This window comes from Cryptomeria japonica, chromosome 5, assembly GCF_030272615.1.
Source record: "Cryptomeria japonica chromosome 5, Sugi_1.0, whole genome shotgun sequence".
NCBI lineage: Eukaryota > Viridiplantae > Streptophyta > Pinopsida > Cupressales > Cupressaceae > Cryptomeria > Cryptomeria japonica.
Genome location: NC_081409.1, coordinates 127,842,877 through 127,869,952, shown reverse-complemented (window position 1 = coordinate 127,869,952; position 27,076 = coordinate 127,842,877).

The following is a 27,076-nucleotide window of genomic DNA, read 5'->3' as shown; positions in this document are numbered from 1 at the left end:
TCTAAATCAATCTTCTTTAGTCCTGGCAATAGATTTTTGGAGTGAAGGATTTTCATCCCTTTCTCACTCATGTGCCCAAGCCTATGGTGCCACATTATCGAATATGTTCTTGCAACATCTATTGTTGTTGTCCCTACAGTAACTTTATCTGTAGCAGCTAAGGTAGAGTAAGTGTTACCAGTACACAAATATAACGTGCCGACCTTCGCACCTTTAGCTACTCTTAATGATCCTTTACTAACCTTCTAGATACTGTTTGAGAAGGTAACTATGCAACCTTCACTACCTAGTTGCCTTGCAAAAATTAAATTTCTTCTTAAGTTGGGAACATGTCTTACCTCCTGCAGAAACCAGTCATTACCATTCTGCAACTTGATCTTTATCTTTCCTTTTCCAACAATTTGATAGGGCTCATCATCACCCAAATATACCTATCCAAAATCACCTTGAACATAATCTAGAAAATATTTTCTATGGGGTGTAGCATGAAATGAAGCCCCAGAATCTATTACCCAGGAATAAGTAACATTATCCAAACATAAGATTAAAGCATCTTGTAAAGTATTACTTGCAATATTAGCTTCCTTACTGTCATTTTCATTTTTGTCTCCTTCTTTGTTTTTCCGAGACCAACAGTCTTTCTTTAGATGACCAGGCTTTCCGCAGTACCAGCAATCTTTCTTTCCTCTAGATTGAGAGCGTCCTTTCTTTGACTTCCCTCGTGACTTCTCATTCCAAGGGCCTTTTCCTCTTTCCTTTGATCTTCCTCTGTTCTCCACATTCAAAACACTACCCGATGATGTTGGAGTCTCACCTGTGCTTTTCCTTCGCATTTCCTCGCTTAGGATAACACCAACAATATCATCAAATACCAAAGTATTTTTACCAAAGACAGAGTTACTTATAGCCATAACCAAGCTATTCCAGCTTTTTGGCAAAGAACATAAAATCAAGAGAGCCCTAACCTCTTCTGCAAAGGTAATTTTTACCGAAGACAATTGACTGGTAGTTGTATTAAATTCATTTAAGTGCTCCGCTACAGATCCTCCCTCACTCATTTTCAAATTAAACAAACGCTTCATAAGAAATACCTTATTCAAAGCCGAGGGTTTCTCATACAACTTAGCCAATGTCGCCATCAAATCTACAGCCGTTTTTGCTTCTGTTATATTGAAAGCTACAGACGGTGCAAGGCACAATCGAATGGATCCCAGTGCCTTTCTATCTAAAATGTCCCATTCTTCATCTAACATTGTGGTCACTTTCTTTGCTTTTCCTTCTAATGGCCGCCACAAATCCTTTTGATACAGGTAATCCTCCATCTCCATTTTTCATAACTGATAATTCTAGTCGTTAAACTTTTCAACCTTGAATTTGGAATCCTCCATTGCTCCCACTCAAATCTGAAAGTCCTGCCAATTTACAGAAAACCTCGCTTTGATACCAATTGTTATGGTTTCAAGCAGATCCGAAGCAAATATGAACTAACAATTATATGCAGATTTAAATACAAAAGATAAAGAAATAAAATAGGACACAGATAACACGGAGATTTAATGTGGTTCACCCAAAATGGGTTACGTCCACCATACACAACCATCCAATCTTTCTTATTATCCAACAAAAATAGTACATCAACATTACAATGCCTTAAGCATCCCAGCCACTTATAATATGCATTTTTAGGGCAACAAACAAAGTCAGCCTTTTTAGGGTTTTATTACAATGTCGGTTTTCATCAACAAAAAAATGGCAAAAAAAATTTCTCGAGGGCTACCACCCCCAAACCCCCGCCCGAGGCCCGACTCGGCCCTGAACCTCGGCAAGGATACGTGCTGAGTGTATAGTACTTTGCTGGCCAGTCGCCACATTTCAACACATATGATTTGTAGTCTCCTCATTCTTCTTACGAAGAATACAAAAACTAGGCATACTAATACCTCTTTTTCTAATATTCTTAGTAGTAAGAATTCTATCTTGAAGGGTTGTCCAGAAGAAAATGTTTATCTTAGGGGTGAGGCCTTTCACCCATGCTTTATCCCAGCATGGGCTTTCCATGTTGTAGAATTGTTGATGATACAGAGAAGCCACTGTAAAAGTACCACTAGTTGTGAGTTTCCAAATTAAATGGTCTTCTTCTTCAACCCTAACCATAGAGTTCATGACTTTATTCAAACTACCCAAAGACTGGTCCACCTGAGATAAGTCCTTCCACTATCCATCTTTCCAGTAATCCTCCACTTTGGTTCCAAATCTTTCCTTGCATTGGTTTTGAAATCTGTTCCACTCAGGGTTTTCATTCAAAGGGATCTCCAGAAGCCAAGGGTCATCCCAGAACTGGATAAGATTCCCTTTCCCCAATTTCCATTTTGCACCTTTGACAATTAAGTCTCTTATTCTAGAGACATTTTTCCAAATATTGGATCCAATTGGGATAATCTCCGCTTTGAGGAAGCTTTGAAGTGTCATACATTGACTTTTATATTTGTTATCCCATATCATTTTCCACTCTCCTTGATTTCTATATCCTCTCCAAATCTGCTTGGCCATAAGGAACTCATTTATGTCTCTTATTCTTCTAAGGCCCAGACCTCCTTTATTTATAGGCTTGCAGACCTTCTCTCATGAAATCAAGTTCATTCTCTTCTTCTCCTCAACCCCTATCCATAAAAAAGATCTCTGAATCTTTTCAATGGCCTCCGCATACTTAGTAGGAATCCTAAATAGATTGATGGCGTAGAGAGGAATACTTTGAAGAGTGGATTTGAGCAATTGAACCTTAGTTGCTTGACTAAGAAGAGCACCCTTCCAACTAGACATCTTCTTGTGGAATTTATCCACCAAGGCTCCCCAAAAAGTATCCGGAGGATCATGGCATAAGGGGAGCCCCAAGTAAGAAGCAGGCAGACTACCAATTTGACAACCCAGAATATTACTAATTTTGATCCTCCTTCTCTCTGAGGTATTGATAAAATAAACAAAGCTTTTAGGCCAGTTTATAAGTTGACCAGTGGCATCTCCATCTCTTGCCTAACATAGTTATGATATGGTCAATTATCAAAAATTAAACTAAAATGCATCTATGGATGGAGGATTTATTTCTCTAAAATAATATTAGGTTCCTAACACCTATGAAGACATTATAATGGAGAAGTCAAGTGTCATTTTAATAAGGCATAGACATCATGCATCACCATAATGTTTTTTGTTTGTATCTAGGAAAATAAAACAAGCATTAATAGAAAACATCACCAATTAAGTTCATAGATGTGTCTCATGCTTCTAATCCTTATCATATTATATGGAAGAGTCATCTTAAATTTTAAACCTTGACAATTTCTAACTCTAGATTATGTTGATATGAGTTTTAGTTCAAATTTTCAACTTAAGATAATACTAGGATTATTGAAGCTAATTATATCACAAGGAGGATCAAAGGACTATGAATCCCCAAGAGATGATTATAAACCCTCACATGTTGCAAATGTTTGATTAAAATTGTTATTTCTTGAGGATGGGCGAATTTCAAAAGGTTGGACTATCATACCTTGCCCAAGATTGGGGAAAAATAAATAACAATCATCTCTTAAATAATCAAATAGTATAGAAGTTGATGATAAGCCATAAGAGCCAAGAATCATCTACAAGAAAACATCTATCACACAAAAGAGATCAAGTAAAGATTGTATGCTCTATAACAACCGGACAATTTTGTATTATTGCACAAAAAAATTGAAGATTCAATATTGAAGGTTCAATATAGAGGTACAATTACAATGAATGAATGACATGCTTTTAGAAAGCAAGAGATGCTCAAATCTTAAAATTAGAAGAACTAAAGTAATGCAAAGTAGGAGATAAATTAAGCTCAACTACAAGCTAAAGATGCTAACTAGAAGTGCCTCTAAGTGAACTCAAAATTAAAAAACATATCACCTAGATAAAATAAAGCACCTAAGTTTAGCTTAAGTGAAAAAACAATTAAAGGACCTAATTAATAAATAATTAGATAATTGTCCTAAAAATTACTCTAGCACCCCCCCTTAAGATTAATTGGGGGATAAGCTAAAGAGAAAATGATGAATACAAAATGCATGCATGAATAAGTCCTAACAACTAAGGCTTGATTAAGTAATCATGTACAAACCAATGCAAAGAAATGTAGCTCATACCAATGAGGTCTCTCTAAACGGAGAAAAGGAGAAAAAACACATGGGGAAAAACCCCTCTCCAAAAGCGAGAGATGCAATGAAATAGTTACTACATGTGACTAAAATGAAGGACTCTAAGTGCCCCCCTAAGCACAAAATCAGTCACAAAAGTACAATGAATATCCCCCCCGTAAGAGAGAGAATGAGGAAAAGAATCCCCCAAATGTAGAACTAGCTCTCGTGCCAATCATGAATGCTTGAAGATAGAACATGATCCACTGACTACAAACAACATGTATCCCCATTGGAAGAAACCAATCCATTGGAGATAGGTAAAGCTACTCCCAAAAAATTGGAAGATGTAGGAATCCAAATCCAAACTATATGTGCCTTTGGAAACTGCTCAAATTTGTCTAGGTCCATGATAGATGGTGATCTCACAAACCAATCAGGTACATGACCAATCACAATAGGAGGTGACAAATCAAGACTCTGCAAAAAATGATGAAGAACAAGATCCATAGGCGATAAAGATGAGTTGACAACACTCATGTGGCTATCAACAAAGAGGAAATGAATTTCCTCAAAATAATCCTCCAGATCTACAATTTGAGACTCCACAAACAAGGATGATGTGTCTGCTAGATATGAATCCCAACTAGCTATGTCTAGAAGAATAATGTCCTATTGCGTTGAATCAATGGGGGCTATGCATGATCCAATGCCAATCTAATCACGAAGAACATAATATGAAGATGATTGAGATAGGATCTCAATGTGAGGAGTAGGAACATGAAGATAGGCTTCTAATTCATCAGAACATGCAAGACCTCTTATATACTCAAGCTCCTCTAGAGTATCATCATCATAGGGCATGAAATTTGCATGTGCAAGGAAAAGACAATAATCTACTACATGATCCTCTAGAAATGGAGAGATATTCATGAGGGTAGATCCAAATATCTCCCAAAGGTGATTCCAAAGTGCACAAGGACACTCAAGGTTTGATATAGCACACATAGTGTCATAATCAACACTAGAACAAATCACACATGTTTGCCACATACGGTAAACAATTAAATGTGGAAAGTAAATGCACAGAACATAATGGAAATATTTTAAAGAGCCAGTTTTTGTATTAATTCAACAGTCCATAACATTACACCCAGATATGACTATCATGATCATACTAAGAAGGAAAGGTATGCAATATATAATACTCGAAGGGGTGCGACCAATCGTCGCGTCCAATTGCCCTTTGGGACGACTAACTAACTGACTGTCGTAACTCATTATTACCAACGACAACATAAACATAATATGACAACATAACATAATGATTATTATGGGCAACATCATCCCCCCAAAGAAAAGAAGTCATCTCTGGATGACTTAATACAAAATAGAGATGACATTAAACAAAACCAAGGTAGAGAACTGCAGGAACTGCTAACGCTAGTCGAGCGTGGAACTCATACACCTGTTGCGTCCTCACCTGAAAAACCCTTTTCTACTACCATCCGATGCTCAAGTGCGGATGTCACCATTATTGCTTCCTCAAACAAAGGACTATTTCAAACATTACCTCTCCCCCCCATGAATATTCAGGAAGCACTTCCTCAAACAAAGGACTATTGGCCTCCATGGGATCAAAGAAAAAAATTTAAGCATAGACTCTAGACGATGTGGTGGTGTCCTTCATGAAGAACTCTGCACTATAATTGAAAATTCATGAGGAAAACTACAAGATAGTGAAGAGAAATACAATCTTGAAAAGTGGGAAGAATGGATCTTGGTTTGGGTGGGGCCAAGTCAGGTGGCTCCTCTAGAGGTTGACGAGATAGAAATCATATTAGGATTTGAAAAAGATCACACTTGTGGAACTTTGTGTGTGAGTGATCGATTGCGGTGTTTAGGTAATGCATTCCAAATAGATACAATTGCATGCCATCAAGATAAAAGTCTTTAATCAATAAATTACCCATTTGGAATGCAATTGTATCTATTTGGAATGCATTACCCAAACACCGCAATCGATCACTCGCACACGAAGTTCCACGAGTGTGATCTTTTTCAAATCCTAATATTATTTCTATCTCGTCAACCTTTGGAGGAGCCACCTGACTTGGCCCCACCCAAACCAAGATCCATTCTTCCTACTTTTCAAGATTGTATGTCTCTTCACTATCTTGCAGTTTCCCTCGTGAATTTTCAATTATAGTGCAGAGTTCTTCACGAAGGACACCACCACATCGTCTAGAGTCTATGCTTCAATTTTTTTCTTTGATTCCATGGAGGCCAATAGTCCTTTGTCTGAGGAAGTGCTTCCTGAATAGTCATGGAGGGGAGAGGTAATGCTTGAAATTGCCCTTCTATTGGAAGATTGTGTACATAACCTCTTGGTCTTCTAAAAGTTGAAAATTACTTTGAGTCCGCCAACTCTGGTTCCACACTATAGAAATTTTTGGATATTGACTTCCAAATATCCCTCGGTGCAAAAGCATCATTCTCATAATTGAAAAAAGGTGCTCCTTGCACGAACACATTGATTTCCTCCAAGCGTGGCCCAATAGGTTTCACAGGAACTCCAAAACCAGTTAGTCCCTCCGGACATAAATTAGAGACGTCACATCAAACACTCCAGACATTGTTTGTTTGTATTGCATACTCTCTATCTATTTATCACCCTTTAACACTTTCCTCTGCCATTCTCCAATTGCTCTCTTCTAGGTAGCTGATGAGCTTGTTTCCATGTCATTCAAGATAATGCCTACTTGCTTTCTTTTAGGAAATTTGCTTGCACATGACTCTTCAGCTTGTATGTTCTACTTCTATATAGATATAAATTTTAATTCACGCTCAGATAATAATTAAATAAAATAAGCATTTGTAATGAAAAGATTTAGTCATTCGATGTTACATATTATCTGACGGAAAGATCCTAGACAGTTCTTGGAGAAAGGAAACATCATTGATAATTAGTTTTTGCAAATAATAGTGAATCAAATAAATTAAAAATGTTTCATGTAATTTTTTTAAAAGTAGAACTCGTTCAATGCTTTCATGCACCAACGGCAAAGCCGTCTGACCCACACCATTATGCATAATATAACAAATCAATATAATAGGCTATTATAAAGAATATATAAAAAAATATGAAAGAACATTAAATTACCATTACAAACCCATAAACCATTAAATAGTGAAAATAGATATAAATTTGTAAATGTCTCCCTATAAACACCACAACCATAACCAAAACAAAAAAAATTCTTACTCGCAAAAACTAAGTAGCTGGTGAGTTGCAAGTCTACAACATCTCTTAGATGATCAAATTGTTTCTTAATTTTGTTCTTCTGATTAGTCAATGGATTTAGTTGCATGTACAAGTTTTCTATTTGAAGCCTTTTGTTTCCCTATATTTGAGACATAATAAAATTCTTGTGAGTAGGAAATTGATTCAGGAGTTACATGTGAAGAATTTGGCAAAGTAAATGATGACAATCAAACTCAACTTTTATCTGTCTTGATTAAAGACTTTTATCCTGATGGCATTAAATTAAAGTTCTTTCTCTATTTTCTGGTGATCTCTGGAGCAGAGGTTGCTTTGCATCGACCTGGGATACATTTAACTTGTGTTTTATCTGCAGAAATATGTATCCTAGGACGATGCAATGCAACCTCTGCTCCACCAATACTAGATAGAAGAGAAAGTACTTTAATTTAAAGCCATCGGGATAAAATGCTTTCAAGACATATATTAGGTATAAAAGGAAGCCTACCTTGTCATTTGAAGGGGTTTACCTACAATTCAGGTGATCTCTTTGTAGTCACACAAATCTGTCCAGTTTAATTAAATGAATATTTCGTATTTATTTGATTAAAAATCCACTAGCCATCAGTTAATTAAATAAATATTTAATTAATTCATCCCCAAAACATTCTTCTATTAATTAAATAAATTATTCAATTTATTTTAATTAATTCATTAAACCAAATTCAAATCAATTAAATAAATAAAATCTATTTATTTAATTAAAATCCCCCTATTCCTCTTTTAAATAAATTAAATTAAAAATTTATTTAAATCATTATCCCCCCCCAACTTGCATTTTCCTACAAATGCAACTTGCACACATTTATTGAAATAAATGAATTTTTATTTTAATAAAATCCTATTTTCCCTCACCCACCAAATCCAATTTCAAAACCTAATCCCCTTCTAGATTCTTCTAACCCCTTCCTAATTAGCCTAATTCATCCCCTAATTATTGTCACATTCCTAAGCAAAATGAAATCACTTCTAAAAGACTCCAAAGTCTTTGAAAAGCATTTAATGCTTTGTGTGTTCAACAAATTAACCCCCAAAGTCTTCCAAGACCACTAATGGCTCTTACATGACCATTGATGGCTCTTACATAACCATTTATGGTTATTTCAAACTTGTCCCCCCAAACATTTATTGTTTTGATCATATTCATCCTTTTCACATTTGCACAAGAGTTTATCCATTGGATAAAAGCTTTATTCTTTGAATAAAGAGTTTATTCATTCAACTAACCTTGACTCTAAATCTCAAAGTCATATCAAGCATTTAATGCTTATTCCCTCCCCTCTCAACCTATCTCACATTGACACTTGTCATCCTGGGATTGGGTTGAAAGCCATCACATGGATTTGAAATCATTCAATCCTTACCCTTGTTGAGATTGCTCAATCTCAACCATTCATTGCTCCATTTTTCCTATAAATAGAGCCCATTTCTTCATAATCCAGATCCTGAAAACTTGTATGCATTTAAGCTATAGGCATTTTAAGAGAGCATTTTAGCATAATTAACTAAATCTTGTCATTTTGGTTAAAATAAATCATTTTAGCATCAATAGCATAGTATTAGCTTTTCATTTCACATTTAGAGCACAATACTACAATCTCAATCCTCCATAAGCATCCATAGTGCAAAAAGCTGCTGAGAGCTACACTATTTTGGAACTTGGAGAGGAGAGGAACAAGGGAGAAAGAATCTAAGAGCATGTTAGGAGGTATTTGGAGATGCCTCATCATATTTTCTTCCTTAGTTAAATATGCTTTCACGTTTTTAGTGTCTCTCTTGATATGCCTTTTTAGATTGGTTTTTGATTGACTAACACTAACCGTTTCTTGTCTTGTGTGTGGTTTTATCTTAGACTAATCTTGTCCATTTTGCAGGGCATCATTTGGTGAACCCGACGTGAATCCAAGCACCAAAAAATACCCTTTTTTTTTGTAAACTAACATGTCTGATTGTTGAATTTGTCACACAGGTTACGCTTTAGCGCTATTGAACACGTTTTAGTGCTACCGACACTTTTTCTTTTAGCGCTATTGTTCTTACAATAGCGCTATTGTCCAAATTCCAACGCTTTTGTATTTGTTTTGGCGCGTTTGTTGTTCTTTTGGCGCTATTGAAAATCTTTTAGCGCTTTTGCCTCTCTGGTTTTACACTTCTTTTAGCGCTTCTGTGTAAAATAGCGCTTCTGTTTAAACGCAGACGAGCGCTATTGCAACAGAATATTGTAAAACTCACCTTGTAACTGAAAAATTGAAAATCTTAGGCTTGTGGAAGCCCCCCCTTGGACATAGATTTTACTAACAAATTTTGTTTTGTGCAGGTTAAAACTCACCATTAAAAAAAAAAAATCACAAATTTTCCTTTGGTGCTTTTAAAAACTTGACAACAAACATTTACTTCCATTGCAAGTTAGGACTCATCTTCATTTTGGTGCTTAAAATCAACAAACAAATTTGATTTCCATGCATCAAACTAAAAAGATTTACAATCCACACTTCAAATTTGGGGTGCACATAAAAAGAACAATCCACTTGTTTTGATTTTTGCAAACAAATTTTACTTCAATCAAACGTGTTCTTCATTAAGTTGACCAGGATTTCCAAATTCTAGAATACAAAACACATTGCTTTTGAAGTTAAAAAGAACACCATGACTGTTGGAGCAACATCTCCAAATAGTTAGATCACATTGCGATGATGGATTAAAAAGAACAAGTGAATTTTGTGTTTGGCACACTTGTGCAAAAGGTCAGTCGAGTGGTCCTACCTCTAACACACACTATCCTTTCCCTTGGCTTTCGTGGTCCTAGGTGCAAGAGAAAAGTGCTAGTAACACTCAAAATTTTATCTTTTAAGAGAGGCCTGCCAAGGGATCGATACTCTTGGGAACGACATCGAGCGGTAAATCCTTCGAGCCGCTATAGAAATTAGGTGAGAGCGAAAGCTGTAGCCTTGGGTATAGTTGTTCCTACAGTGTAACTAGCCGAAAGGACAAATGGGCCCCACCACCAGTTACAAGGCTCTTAAGTGAGTCACTACAGAATGAACTTATGTCCAAAAACATCGAACATGACTAAACACCTTTAAGTAGTAGCCCACCCGTTCTATTGATTAAGGATATTTGCAATATAATTTAGTGCAAGAGCATAGATGGTTTTGCTCCCAAGATACTCACCATACATATTTCTTTGAGTAGAAACATAGCTTTTTGAAAAGTCACTTGTGGCTTGATAAAGGTGGTGACTCCCCCATTATAGGGATCATCTATTTGTTATGCTCATGCAAGACTTAGTATATCACATCCTTACCTGCCACGGTGGGATTCATAAGGTATGTAGTACCAAAGTCGAAGAAATATCAAGATGTGGGCTAAATTCATCACAACTGGCCATTTGACCTTAGGGATAAAAAGTGTTTGAAGTGTGTTCGTTTTAAAGACCAAGTGCAAATTGAGCCAACTTCAGGCTTTTGAAATACACCTTAAAAATACATCTAAAGGAAGGGTCATATACAAGTCCAAGGATTGGGTTGATCAAGACCCATACTCATTTGTGCCTTTGAGGCTACATTCTTGTGTTTGTGTGTTTGCTTTGTTTTCTTGTAAAAAAAAAAAAAATCATCAAAAAAAATCACTTTCAAAACAAAGTATTCATCCAACCAAACATTTTTCAAAACAACCAAACACATCAAGAACAAAGTGCAAACAACAAAGAGTCAAAATTTTATGACCATTCTTCACATCTTGCGAAAGAAGAAGCGTCATCAGAATATCAACTTGAAAAGAAGACCATTAAGCTCAAAGGCTTTGAAAAAACGAAGGAAATTCTTCTATATCAATAGACAAATCCTTGTCTCCCATAGAATTTTCTTGCGTCACATGCATCTCTACCTTCAAGGCAAAACAAACGAATTTGATTCAGAATCATTGAACCGCAAAGCTTTTATGCAATATAGAGCTCTGAGTTATCACAAAAACCAAGGAGGTAAGATTAATCCCAACTTTTTCCCAAACGTTTGCATCACATACAACACCACTCAAGAAGTGCCATCAACACCTGAAAGGGAAGAGGTAGAGTTTGTCCCATTTGTAACACAAAGTTTTTATTGAAGTTGAAGACATTTCATCCATCATCCGGCTCATACATCATCATTTCATCATCAATCCATTCCAAACTCTCAAAACATTAAGAGGTTCTTGTCCCAAGTTCTCTTTTAGATATTGCTTGAAATCAAACACATCACATCACTTTTTAGATTGTTTCTACATCTAGGATAAGCTCATCCTAAGAGACACATCTACGCAGGTTAAAACTAGTTCATGAGTGAATCCTCTCATTACTAGGTAGTTAAATCTGTAACACATCTCAGATTTCTCTACACCTTATCACATCCAACCTTATCAAAACAAACAAGCAATTCAAAGAAGGAATTTTGGTTACATCTACCTTAAAAGTACTAGAGATCCACATGCAACACAATTCACCAATCATCAATCTCTCATTTCATCAAAAACTCATCATCATTTTCATGCAATTTCAACAAAGACTCATAAACAAAATGGCTCAAACCCGATCACAGTCAAGGCAACGAGAAATAGAAATAGAAGAAGAAGAAGAGGAAAATCTCAATGAATTTCAAGAAGCACTTGGAGGAAATGCAAATGACGAAAACCCAAGTACTCCTACTCCTGCAACAATAGAAAGGGCTCAGCATAACCCTCTCTTTAACAGACTTTTTGACGAAAATACTCAGGAGCAATGCGGATGCTCACTTCTTAAAACTCGTTCAAGAAGGAGCCAAACTCCCCTCTGACTTTGATCTTGCCCAATTAAGACAAGCATCCGAAAGACAAAGTTGCCATGAAGAGGAAAGAGGTAGAGATCCCATTAGATATAACATTCCTCGAGGTAACCCACCACCTCCTCCTCCAACTGAAATGGAGATGTTGCGACAACAAGTCGAGAATCTCGCCCAACAACTTCATAGTGGTGTCAAAACTAACCAATTCTCACTCAATGACATCTGTCCCTATCCTTTTGATAGGAATCTTTATATATTATAAAATCAATTCAATTTCAAGTGAACAGGCAATCAAGCATTCATCAAGAATTGAAGGAGAAATCAAGTTAATAAAGATATTCAATAGAGGAGATATTTAATAAAGATATCATCTTTTAAATTAAGAAATGGGTAGGAGATTAAGAATACAAACCTTCCATATTGCACACTTCAAGGTATATTAAAATCAGTTTAAAGTGTATTCATTTAGGGACCTTTCATAAAATATTCTCAACTTACACATCATAAAAGGATCTTAAAATATTCATTGTTTATAATGATAAGAATTTGGTTGTTCCATACACCTTCCTTTACTATTTTAAAAATATCATCAACCAAAATATTGTGCAACAGTAGTATGGAGTGCATTTCATCTATTTTATGCCTAAATATTTCATCATACCACTTTCTTTTCAAAAGTGATTGATCAATTGCGGTGTTTGGGTAATGCATTCCAAATAGATCCAGTTGCATACCATTTATCTATCTTGGTTAAAGACTTTTATCCTGATGGCATTAAATTAAAGTTCTTTCTCTATTTTCTGGTGATCTCTAGAGCAAAGGTTGCTTTGCATCGACCTGGAATACATTTAACTTGTGTTGTATCTACGGAAATATGTATCCTAGGACGATGCAATGCAACCTCTGCTCCACCAATACCAGACAGAAGAGAAAGTACTTTAATTTAAAGCCATCAGGATAAAATGCTTTCAAGACATATATTAGGTATAAAAGGAAGCCTACCTTGTCATTTGAAGGGGTCTACCTACAATTCAAGTGATCTCTTAATTATAAAATCAATTCAATTCCAAGTGAATAGGCAATCAAGCATTGAAGGAGAATTCAAGTTGGTGCAGGTGCATTTGGAAGACCAAATGACTCAATGAAGCCATTAAAGACTTTTGAAGGTAAGGAACAAATAGATTTCCATTTTGATCAGTTTTATTTGCCAACATACTCTCTACCTGTGCCAAAATGGGAGCTTTGGAACAGAGTATGGGCTTCCATCAAAGCAGAAGGTAAGGGCAATTAATATTAGATGCTTACGGTTGGAAATGCTCTGTTTGACATGTTTGGAAAATGTGGAAGTATAGAAATGAATGAATGCCTCATCTACAGAAGCAAAAGGTACCTCTAATGGTTTCAAAATTTGTCAAAATAGTTATGATATACCAAATAATCAAGTGGAATATCTTTTAGGTAACTAATATTATGTTCAAACTATTTATTTTGATTTTCATCATATATGGACTTAATTGCCCCACCTTTAGGAGATAACTACAAGAGATAATTTATTACATTTAAAAGTCCATCATAAATAAATTAATTATACATGCTATGTGAATGTTTACTATCACAAATTGATTTTAATTAATTTATCTACATGAATACACTCTTTATTTATTAGTTCTAGGAATGGAGCACTCACATGGGAAAACAAAATGCTAGGTTTGAGAAAAATAGTTAAGAGATTGGATATATTTTTTATATTTTCCAAATGGCTTGAGTATAATGATAATATAATTTTTAAAATAGGTTTATATCACTTTCCTTTGACTTGGTCATGGAAGATCATCTAAACCCCGAATGCACCTTCATCTCTAAAAACATGTAGTTTAAGGTCAATCATTCATATCTATCTTATCAAATATTAGAGGAGTGAGCTTCTAAAAGTAAGAAGTACCAAGATGTGTGGTCTAGAATCATATCCAAGGTTTTTGCATTGCATATCTATCATTTATTTCAATTTATTATTAAACCAAAGAAAATAGGATTCATTAAAATCCATAATTCCATTTAAAATATTATTCATATCTAAGAAGGCATGGAGTGGGATGAGTATTCATAGAAATAACCCTTTATCCTTTCCATGTGCATTTCCCTTGGTTTTAGTCCCATTTTTTCTTTATTTTATTCAAAACAAAATTTATAGATGCCTCTACTTGTCTCACCATTCATTAATTGTTTGGGATTTTCATTCCATTCACCAAGGTTGGCATCTATTCTAAGACTCTGTGTCATGGCCAAGCTAAATGATTTGACTCTAGTTTCTCTCCAATCTAGTCACCTAGTAGCATGTGAAATCTATCTCTTCCTAATTATTATTCTCTCCATCTTGTTAATGACCATTTCATTAATGAATCCTTCCTAATAATTTTGGACAAGTGAGACAATGTTAGCTCAAGGAATCTTTTCAATCCTCTTTCAATATTCTTTCCCAAGTAATAATCTTACATATTGGAAAATAAGTTACGCTTCTATTTTTCCAAGCTAGTCCTTATAATGTTTAGATTTACTCTAAAGTGCTCATTGTGACTCATGTTTACTACTTTTCCTATTAGTCTCATTCCAATATCTCCTACAAAAATATGGAATGATCACATTTATATTTTATTTGTCTCCTAAATATCCACAAAATTTGGAACAATAATACAATTTTTTAATAATATTTAATTGTAAAAGAAAGGATTAAAATGGAACTAAACACTCTAAATAAATTAATTGTAAAAGAATTGAAGGAGAAATCACTATTGAACACACCCCTTTCTCATATAACCCTATGTTGGCTAGGCCCCACAATAATTAGAAGATCCTAATTACTACTGTCCTAATCCTTGCATTGACCATCACAATTTCACAGTGAGTTGAGTTAATTAGTCCATTAGCGAGATTGGGAAAGAGTTTGGTATTGAGTTAGGTGTTGGTGGAAGGTTTAAGGAGGTACACTATCATCATAATTAATGTTAGAGTGTTGTGTGAAGAAGAATGGCCACGAAAGGAGTGATTGTCCTAAGTGCTTGAGACTATCACAAAAAGTGAGTGTTGCAGCAATGAATCTTCCTTTGACCTTTGTGTGTTTGGGAGGGTAAAGACCCATGGTGGTATATGTTGAGTGGTTGGGAGGGTAGAGACCCACATATCAACTATCTACTTTGACATCCTAGGATGGTGTCCACCTACTGTAAAACCTTGTGGGCACTCTCTGTCTGATACTAACATATACATAACATGTGCCTCTCATATAACCCTATGTTGGATAGGCCCCACCATAATTAGAAGATCCTAATTACTAAAAACACTAGATTCTCCCCTAAAAGGTTGTTGAGTCATAGAAGGCCTAGCTTGATAGCCCTATAGTCTCTCATACCTAAAATGAGAGACTTGGCCATAGCTGGTTACAAACTTCTCTCATGCCTCTTGTGTCCTCCCATGTACCTCCTTTTTCATAAAAGACTTTTCCATAGCAACCCTAAAGTTATTTTGATTGGCCATGTGTAGGAAAACTTAAATTTTTGGGCTTTCCACCCCTAATGAAATAATTGACAACTAACTTGTCTTGAATGTAATATACAAACTACAAGAACTCCAAAAACTAACTCTCATGTTGAGCCACTATGAAACCTTATTATGTAAATTGTGAAACTCATCTATGCATCTCTATCAAAAATATTTTGAAATAGAACACACTTTGAAGAACTCCAAAATATTGGTATCTGGAGAGGGTTTCCAATGTGAATTGGTGCATTTTATCCTCCCAATACCACAAGGTGGAATCAAGTCCTCTCAAAAATTGCATTAAAAATGACGCCTTTAAGTTTCTCACATATAGATGCAACCCAAAGTATAAGTCCAAGCTAAGTAACCAAGACTCAACCTCAACCCCATTTGTGGATCTTAAAAATGTAGAGGATTGGAGATGAAGCAACTCTTGAATATGATCCTTTGGCTCATGATATGTGTATTTATGCATGATGAGGCTAGGTAATGTGTATTGATCAATATTCTATCTCCTCTATGTGTATTTACCAAATTCAAGGCGAACTCCTAATAAGCTCCCAAGATGCAAGTATATGCTCCTCTACTACAAGTGGATCCTCATGGCTTGTAATATTTGAGGTCCATACTCGGGCTACTCATCTTGGTGAAAACTCTCAAAGTGATATGACCCTTCCTTCCATTTCCTACACTCTATTTTTTAACCCACACCTCATAACCTTTACCTCACTTACTATCATTATTACCTTCCATCTACCTTTCATATCCCCTATCTTAACCTCCTCTACTTTCCTACATCCTATCCTAAACCTTAACCTCATACACACTTTTACTTCACCTACCTAACCCCATTCCATCCTTCACATCCTTAATTTATCTCCCCCCATTCACTTTACTACCTTCCAAACCCCTAACATATCATAACTTACTCTTTCACCATTACATCCTTCATCACTTACCTCCCTATCTTATCATCTTTCACCATTTTATAACTATAGGAGATAATTTATTACATTTAAAAGTCCATCATAAATTAATTAATTATACATGCTATGTGAATGTTTACTATCACAAATTGATTTTAATTCATTTATCTACATGAATACACTCTTTATTTATTAGTTCTAGGAATGGAGCACTCACATGGGCAAACAAAATGCTAGGTTTTAGAAAAATAGTTAAGAGATTGGATATATTTTTTTTATATTTTCCAAATGGCTTGAGTATAATGATAATATAATTTTTAAAATAGGTTTATATCACTTTCCTTTGACTTGGTCATGGAAGATCATCTAAACCCCGAATGCACCTTCATCTTTAAAAACATGTAGTTTGAGATCATCTTGTCGTTACTTCATTTGTAAACAAAGTTTTAGAATTGAGGTCATTGTTTGGGAAACTTCATTGTTGCATATCAGCTATTAATAATGTTGTATCGGTTGAGATTGTTAACATCATTAATGTATAGGTACATAAGTATCCTTCTATGATTAGCAATCTTCTTTTGATCACTAGTCTATAGCATTCTGTCATTATTGTGATTTGTATCATTCTTAACCAGTAAAGAATTCAGTAGCATCATTATTGGCACTTTGATTAATTAATATGTTCATCATTACTGCTGCCATAACATTATAGGAAATATTGTTGATCATGATAATTAGTATAAAACATTGTTGTTAAGACAAGACATTGTTGTCCTGAAATGTTAGACATGATTTTTATCATTGCTGTTAACTTAAGTATTTGAAGAGGTCAGGCAGATTGTTGTTGTCAATTTGAGCACTGCAGTAACTATTTTGTGTACAAATTAGTCTCTTGGTTAAGGACGTTGGTAGGGTTAACATGTCTTATTTACCTTAGTTGTGTTTTATCATATGAAGCAATCATTATCAGTTTGGCAGAGGCATTTATTGACATTCTTAAGGAAATTTATATTATAATTATTTGTAATTAGTGATCTCAAAATTAATAAGAAAAATCCATATTTCAAAATTAATGGTGTATCCTCTCATTCACTTTCACTTTCTCACTCTCTGCACAATTAGGATTGATTTAAATTTTTAAATGTAAAAGAACATCAGTTAATTCTCCTTTTCATTTGAATTTTTCTTCATTTTTGGGGGTTCACCATATGTTACCAGTTATTTTCGACTATCCAAAGAAATTGAAAGTATCTTTAAGTTTTGGTAAGCCACAGAATTACCAAGGAAGTTATTTGCTTCTATGGTTATAACCATGTTGAATGAGTTAAGTGTCCCTATTATTCTAATATGAAACATGGGGCATGGACTGATGAGCAATGGACTCTCATGGTAGTGAAGGTGGGTACCATGTGAACAATTATGAATGAGAATCCTATAAAACAACAATCTTTACTTCATTTCATAGTTACCAGGTTTGAATAATTCAATTTGTCAAGAAGATTTTAAAAAATGGGGAATACAGAATCTTCAAAAACAAAGTAAATTTTTTATAGGAATTGAGAAATCTGGATTGAATTGAACAAAATCCAGTCATTCCAAAAAATTCAGATCCCACTGGATTCAACAACTATGATTCATTTAAATTTTAAATCATATTCAAAGCAAAAAAAAAAGAATAAGAGGTAAAGGTAATAACGATTTTTAAGTCACCACCAAGAAAACTAAGAATTTTACCATATAAGATCCCCTTTTAGTAAGCAACTTGCAATGGAATTGGTTTTCCAATTACCTTGGATATTTATCAAATGAGGTGTCCAATCCTATCCCCCTCTGCATTGGAACATATAACCTCCATTTTAGAGTGCATCACCATTCACCATTAGAGCAACTCATGTTGTGTGCTACTGTGTTTCAAGTAAAGAAAATCAGTTATCCAACTTTAAGAGTTTGGACTCACAAGGACATATTATTTTGTTAGTTGGGTGCCTAGACTACATTCAATGTGCATGGTGTTGTCTTCTGGCCAGATGTCTGACAATTATATTGGATTTATATGTTACAGGGAAGCACACATATAACCTTGATAGCACAAGTCCACCAATAGAATCCGTATTCCCAGTCGTCATTTGATTACACAGAGATAAAATATGATACTCACTTGTTAAGTATATTTTGATAGAATCCTACAGCACTAAAATGATTAACACTGCCTATGCAAACGAGAAATATCGTTGCTATTAAAAGTGGCTATTTTGAGTAGTTCCTTTTCTTCTTGCAAACAACTCTATATTTAACTATAATGAATCAAATGTACAAGAATTATAGTTGTTGCTATTGTAAAAAATTACTGCTTCAATGGCAAGTAGATTGATTTGTTTGAAAAAAGAAGAATTTGTTCGACTGTAAAATTTGATTTGTATCTAAGCAATATTAATCCCTTATGTCAAATGCTAATCACAGTATAAATAATATAAAATCATATGAAACGTTCCCCAAAGTAGGGAGAGAGTCGTAATAAAATGACCGAACTCATAAAACCCTATATCCTAACAATGATAATTGGACTACAAATTCAATGAAATACAACCAACTTCCATTCCTAGATCATGGTTTTAAAACAATAAAACTAAATTATAAATTTGTTTCCCTTCATACCATACGAATTTTCAAAAACATGGCAACTATGTAAACTCTATGCAACAAATTTAAACCCCTATCGAATTCACGAAGTATTGACCCCAATCCCAGCTCAAATGAATCATAATTTAGTTCAGCCGAGTTTCCTATGAAAGCGTTAAGCTCATCACAATGATATAAAGAGGCCATACATATTTCCAGTACCTCATCAAACAACCACAGAAACTGGACTATAAAAATTTAAATGCAATCCATGATTTGACAACCCTAGCCTCAACATACAGAGATAAAATAACAGCATCAACGGAGGGTTTCCAAGGAACCTAGTTAAAATGTTGAACTTCCACGATTGTTCCCTAGAATACCTCCACTCGCTTCTAACCATTCTTCCTAACTCTTGTTTTGGCATTTGCTTGAATGATACGCCAATGATCCTTCGATTGGGATACGCTTATAAATGTCCAACTTGTAATCGCATCTACTACCAAAATTCCTTAATTCATTCGATATATTTGCTTGTTCAACTAATCGGAGAGGTTGGGTAGTTCAACTGGTGCTTGGAAGGAAGCTAAACAAATGAGAAACAACTTTACTGGAGAGCAATGTTACCAGGGGGTGCGGGTAGGCCTTCATTGTCATTGGATTGTTCTCCCTCATTATCGGTTTAAATCCTAAACCCATACACCCCTAACAAAATGCCAAACGTCTTACAAATGGGCCCAAAACATGCCCTTATTACATTAAATAATGCCCAGACTTGAAAATGCCCCTTAACATATGGAAAACACAAAAACATAACAAAATTCCTACCATGAAGCTAGAAAGTTTCCCATCACCTAGTATCCTAGTATAGCTTCTCCTGGAGTACCACTTCATTCCACGGCTGGTTCCCTGCAGAGGCGGGATTTTGTAATGGTAGAGGCGGGACGAAGAGGCATGATGAAGTAATGGCAGAGGTCAATGGGACGCAGATGCAAGATTTATGAAATGACGCAGGATTTTCTTTTTTTTTGAAGTAATGCACACGATCGTCGGAATTTTGACGAATGCGGGCACTTTTTCTAAAAAAACCCAAATGTCATTGCCAATTCCTTCTCCGTCGAAACCAAATGTTTCATTATCATCGGAATTCTGACGAAATCGGACATTTTTTCAAAAAAAAATCAAATTTGATCACAATATACCTTCTCCGTCGGAAACCTCCGTTGAAATTTTAGGCCAAATGTATTAGTGCTCAAAGCATACCATTCATGCCTGGAAGTGGCCACAACCTTCTGGCACAAAGGATATGAGATGCCTCAAATCCTCCATCACACTCCCCAAAGGCTGATAACTGAAATGAATAACTCCCTAGTGTCATACGACTTCGCGTTCTTGCAATGCCTTCCTTCAAACTCTATTTGTTCGCAACCTCCAAATCTACCTCCCTCTGCGGCTTATGGCTTCCCCGCCAATGCTTAGTTTTAAGCTTCTTTCTCACAATATTGAACAACCCCAATACTTATCGTGACTTCTATGATGCCTTCACCCAACTCAAAAGTGTATTGTAGCTCAAAAATAAACTGGGGGTCTGGGGGCAGTGCCCCTAGCGGGGTCTGGGGCAGCGCCCCACTGGGGTCGAGGGGCAGCATCCCTTGCGGGGTCCAGGGGCAGTGCCCTAGGTAGTACAGGGCGGGGTCGAGGGGCAGAACCCCCGCCGCTCGTACCAATCCGGTCGTCATTTTTTTTTTTTTTTTCACGTGCCATCACCACCTTTATCCCTATCGTGCCATGGTATTTTTCCTTTCACCCTCTTTTAAATTGTCATCGCTATCATCGTGCCCCTTCAGACCTATGAACTATAATGTTTCGAGCCCGTACAAAGGTTATCTATCATACGATGGAGTGGTTTGTCGTATGTTGGCTGAGCTGTATGGCGACTAGGGTCACCCGAAGCTTGGTGTTGTACGGTGATTAGTCTCTTGTACGATGTTTGGGCAGGTCGTACGGTGGATGTTGTTTGGTTGTACGGGTGTACGGTAGTGGCCGTATGATAGATGAACACCCTCTGAGGCCGGTGACCTCCATCAACAGTGGTCCATGATACGATGTCCTACCGCACAGCGGTGCTCCGTACAATGTTCTGTCACACAGTGGTTCCACCGCACGGTGGTTCCACTGCATGGTGGCCCACCGCACGGTGGTTCCACTGCACGGTGTCCCACCGCACGATGGTCCCACCACCACTTTTTTTTTTTTTTCAATTATTTATTTATTTATTTCCTAATCTAATTGTCAAGAGTCTTCGGCTTGGGTCCCATGCCTCTGGGATCACCCTTCATCCTTCTCGGTTTGCCTCGCCCGAGAGTCTCCCGCTTTGGTCCCGTGCCTCTCGAGTCGCCTGCTCAGCCTCTCGAGTCCCCTTCCATCCTCTTGGGTCCCCCTTCAGACTCTTGGGTGTCCTTCTGGCCGCTCGGGTCCCCTACGCGCTTCTCGTGGTAGGGTTTCCATTTGGACCCATTGATGGCAAGTCTATTTTCAATGGCCATCCAAAGACTTGGAACCATAAATTCTACAAGAGCCACGGTCTCCTTCCTGTACATAAGAAGAAGAAGAAGAATAAATATTTTGAAGGCTGCGGCCTTCCACACAGGGTTCCAATCGTTGCCAACACGAATGATCTTGGGATTATCTATGTCACTGAGGTTGGGGTGTCTCCCTTCCAATATTCTCTGTATTCCGGCAAGTACACCTCCTTTGTTACTTGCTCTAGTTCCTCTACTTCGAGCCCGTAGCTCTGGAACATTTTGTAATCCTTCATCTTCCAGTGGAAGAGCCCATTCAATGACCCTATCTCATCCTTGGAGCACTCTCCTAGTTTGAGAATCCCTTCGTCGTTGGGCTCCCTGTAGCCCTGTCCTTCATCCCTCAGCTTGCCTTCTCCTTCACCCTCTGATTCCAAAGATGATGCCAATTCCTCACTAACCAACTGCGTCCCAAGGTCTATGATAAACTTCCTTCCTCCATTCTCCATAGACAAAGTGTTCTTCTTCCAGTTGTGGGTGGCCTTGGCTACCACCAACCACCCTCTCCCTAAGACTGCATCCTACCCTTTCTTCTTTAGTGAGATTACCACGAAGTCCAGTATGAAGGGTTGCGTCCTGATTGTAACTTGTTGGCACATCAGTGTCCTGATGGGTTTGATTCCATGTTGATTTGCTCCTAGCAACTTGAATGTAGATGGCCATAGTGTCGGCTTCCCCAGCTTCCACTAGGTTTCTTCTAGAAGAACATTCACTCTTGATCCACCTTCGACGATGGTATCTGTTAGAATGGTGCCAAGGATACCCATCTCCATAATGGTCAGGTTCCTACCAGTGTTAACTTCCAGCAGCATGGGGTCTATTGCAGACCCCCTAGGAACATCTGTGCGGTGGTTGGTGTTGTTGTGTGGTTGGGAGAGATTATTTAGCAACGTCGTTCGTAATTGAGGCCTCGTCTGGAGGAGGTCATGTACCTTCACAAGCACCTCCAGTTTTAAAATTTGATTTAGTATAACCTCCTCCACTTCCGGTCAGCTGGAAGTACTCGTCGGACCCTTTGCCTTCGCCCTTTCTCGTATCTCTTTCTCAATTTCTTCTCGTGCTTCTCGTACCCTTCGCTTCTCTGTCTCTGGGTCATGGCACGTTTCTTGTCTGACTTGGGCACGGGTTATAGCCAACACTTCCTCTTCTTTGGTTTCCTCGATATTGAGGAAGCTGACACTGGACTTCGGGCACGTGGCGTCTTCGTGGTCTCCTGGTCCGCACTAGTTGCACAAGTATTATGTGGCCTCTCCCGTCGAGCAGTCTCGGGTGAAGTGCCCCCACTAGTTGCACACTCTGCATTGTATCATTGTTCGGCCTTTGGAGTCATATTAGATCTGGCTCTTTGTATTGTTATTGTTGTTTCATCCTCCCCACCAGTTATCTTGGTAGCCTCCCGATGTTACATTGTCATTTGCTTGGGAGCTGTCGGTACCACCTGATGTAGTTGGTTGCTCCTGCATAAGCAATACTTGTTGGTTTCATTTTTTCATGTTGTAGGGGCATTCCCTAGTGGGATGCCCCATCAGCTGGCATATATCACAATAGGCCTTCTTTGGGCAGGAGCCTTTCGTGTGGTTGTCCGTCTTACATTCTATGCACCAAAGCTCACCTTCGTCGGTCTTGCTCGGACCTCCCTTCATAACCTTCAGCTCTTTCATCATCCTCAACATGTCCTTCTGCAGGGCTTGCACCTTTTTGCCGGACTCGCCATCATTGCTACTTCCCTCGGAAGAGTCATCATCCTCGAATGAGCTATCCTTCTTCTTTTTCTTCTTGGATGTCTTGGTCTCGCTCTCAAGATCCATCACTCTATTATATGCATCGTCATATGAGGTTGGTGGAACAATTTTCATCTTCTTCCAGAGGGAGCATTTCAGTCCCTCCACGAACCATCTCTTTTTCAAACCATCCGCTGGTTCACTCTCCATTTTCCCCAATAGTTCCTTGAGCCACCGACTATAGGCTCAGACCGTCTCATTCTTGTTCTGCTTTGTACCATAGATTTCTGCTACTATTTCATTGTCGTCTCGAAGTAGGCGAAACTCCTTCTCGAAGGCTTTCCGCAGCGTGTCCCATGTGGCCACTGCAATTTTATCAATATTTGAGTATCAGTCGATGGCAACTCCCCGTAATTTCACTAGGAATGGCATCATCCATTCATCCTGGTTCGTGACACCATGGGACGCCCATATGGTTTCACAGGTTCTGCAGTGCCTCACAGGATCCTCCTTCCCATCGCCAGTGAATTTCAATAGCTTTTGTCTATTGGCCGTTGATGGGGGTTGCATCCCTGGAGGTGGTTGTGTCTATGGGGGTCATGTCCCCGGAGGTGGTTGTGTCTGTGGGGGTCATGTCCCCGGAGGTGGCTGTGTCTGTCGTGCACCCGCGCCACTCCCTCTAGTGCTGGTGGTGTTTCCTTCTTGAGTGACTAGGGGTACGGTGTTTTGTACCCATGTGCTTGGTGTGATGGGTCCCAAGAGAGGGTCCTATCTACCGTATGTCTATGCATCCTCCGCACCTATGGTCATACGGTTGCCCTCCCCTCCATTCTCACCCTTGTTCTCTGCTCACTCCCTTCAGTGGTCCTCTGTGCGCAGTGTAAGGGATAAGTTCCTGAACTGATCCCGGATCTCTTCGACCAGATTCCTTCGTAGCCTTGTTTCCTCCAAAAACTCTCCGTGGCTTCTCACCCTACGGTGTTCTAGCAACACAGAATTTTTTCTTCAACTTCTGCACCCTTCATGACACCTCCTTGGTTCCCTTCGGGTAACCCTTCGACAAGTCGTCCTTCAACAAGTTGCCTCAGCCTCCATCTACATTCTACTTGTTGTTCCAGAATCAAGGCCCTCTGTGCGGCCTCCCACTCCTCGCTTTTTGCCTTCTTATTTCTATCTTTGTTTAATAGGTTGGGCATTAATTCCTGTACAACTCCATAAATGGCAACAACACATAAAAATAGAACACTTCTTTATTAATTCATCCCATCGGATATAATTTGTGTCAATAGTAAGACACCATTATTATAGATTTTTCTTTATTCCTCCTGGAGGTTCAGGGTTCAATTTCCCCTTGGCCTCGTGCCATCACGCTCCGCTTCCCAACAATGACTATTTTCTTTGTACTATTGGAGGACTTGTTGGTGTCACTCCTCATGGGAAATCTCCTCCAGGCGAGTTCTTTGTGCTAGTGATGCCTGTGCAAGAAACAGGGGGAGGTGGTTCATCAACCAATTTGCTGTGGGGCTAACTTCCAATGTGGTCCACACTGCACTTGTTGGGACATTAGCCTCCATGGCCTCCCTTCGGATGTAGGTCTCAATGACCACTTGAAGCAGGATTGAGAATTCCCTCGTTGCAGTGTCTTCTCCTTCATAGAGCTCTATTTGCACGTCGTCGGCCTCTAGGTTAATCTCACCAACTAGTAGGCCCATCATGTCCGTGCGCCATCCACTCCTTCCTTTCCCGAGTATGTCTAGGCAATGACGCCAAATATTTGCCACATGCGGTAAATGATTAAATGTAGAAAGTAAATGCACAGAACATAATGAAAATATTTTAAAGAGCCAGTTTATGTATTAATTCAACAGTCCATAACATTACACCCAGATATGACTATCATGATCATACTAAGAAGGATAGGTATGCAATATATAATACCTGAAGGGGTGCGACCAACTGTCACGTCCAACTGCCCTTCGGGATGACTAACTAACTGATTGTCGTAACTCATTATTATCGACGATAACATAAACATAATATGACAACATAACATAATGATTATTCCCGACAACAACACCTACAACATGGTTTGTGAGATTACCCCAACTTGATTTACCTCCTTAATTTGTTGGTTTATGTATGAGTCCATACAAATAAGGCAACATATCTAGCCACCAGAGATGTGTTAGGATGCCATGGAGCTAAGACTCATAATTGCCCTTAGCCAAGCGAACAAGTGAAGGATGAACAAAAAAATCATGATACCTCCTCAAATGAAATTATCAGATGCCAATAATCTCAACACATGTAAATCACATCAAATACAACCCTTTCCAACAAACAAATCCATCCAAAGTGCCAAAATATCCAAGTAATTGAACTTATAGTGAAAACACAAAAATATTAATAAAATATACTTGGAACACAATCTATAAAAATAGACCTAATATATAGATACTTTGAGATCTTTTCAACGATGTATAGAAGTCATAAAATGGAGTATGGATGTGCAAGATATGGCCCCAGAAGTGCAAAATTGAAGGTTGACTTTGGAGGCCTAGTACAGAGAATTGGTACAGAATATGATAAAACCACCACTAGATTATGATTGGTGACGAAACCAACTTTTCGACAATATCTTGTTTGCCCGATTTTAACTCCATATGATGAAGTTATGGGAAAAGAATTGAAGGTGGGTATTTGAAGGTATTAAGATAAACATAGGAAAACTCTGCTAAATTTCGCCGAGTAGCTATTTTGGTGGGTCCACCAAATTTAGGGGACTAACTAATGATGTTAACACTATGTAAAGCCGAATCGTGAGATTTAAAAAAAAAATTCTAACGCAAGTATTGATGCACGTGCAAGCAGTATGATCGTACAAATTTTTATGCCTTGTAAAGTGTGCCAATGAAAAATCACCAAAATTTTTGTTGATCTCCGATTTTAATGATTTGACAAACAATTTGGGGGTTTTGGAGCCTTCTGAGTGTGATGGTGACCTCTATTTTGCACCAAAGTGCCCATATTTTTTAGCTATCCCCAGATTTTGCCTCGATTTTCATGCCCTCAACTAAATTGACCCAATTTTCCAGCTACTCAGATTTTGATGAAACAACAATTGATCTTGAGGGTTTTCAATGTTATGGATGCGATGGTGACCTCTGTTTGAACCCAATATGCGTAGAAAATTTACATCAGGTTGGATCCCTCAAGCATGTGGATAGGAACCTAACAAAAAATCTTTGATACCAAGTAGAAGTTGATGATCAACCACAAGAGCCAAGAATCATCTGCAAGAAAAATACCTATCACACAAAAGAGATTAAGCAAATATTGTGTGCTCCATAACAACCAGAAAATTTTATATTATCACACAAAACAATTGAAGATTCAATATTGAAGGTAGAACA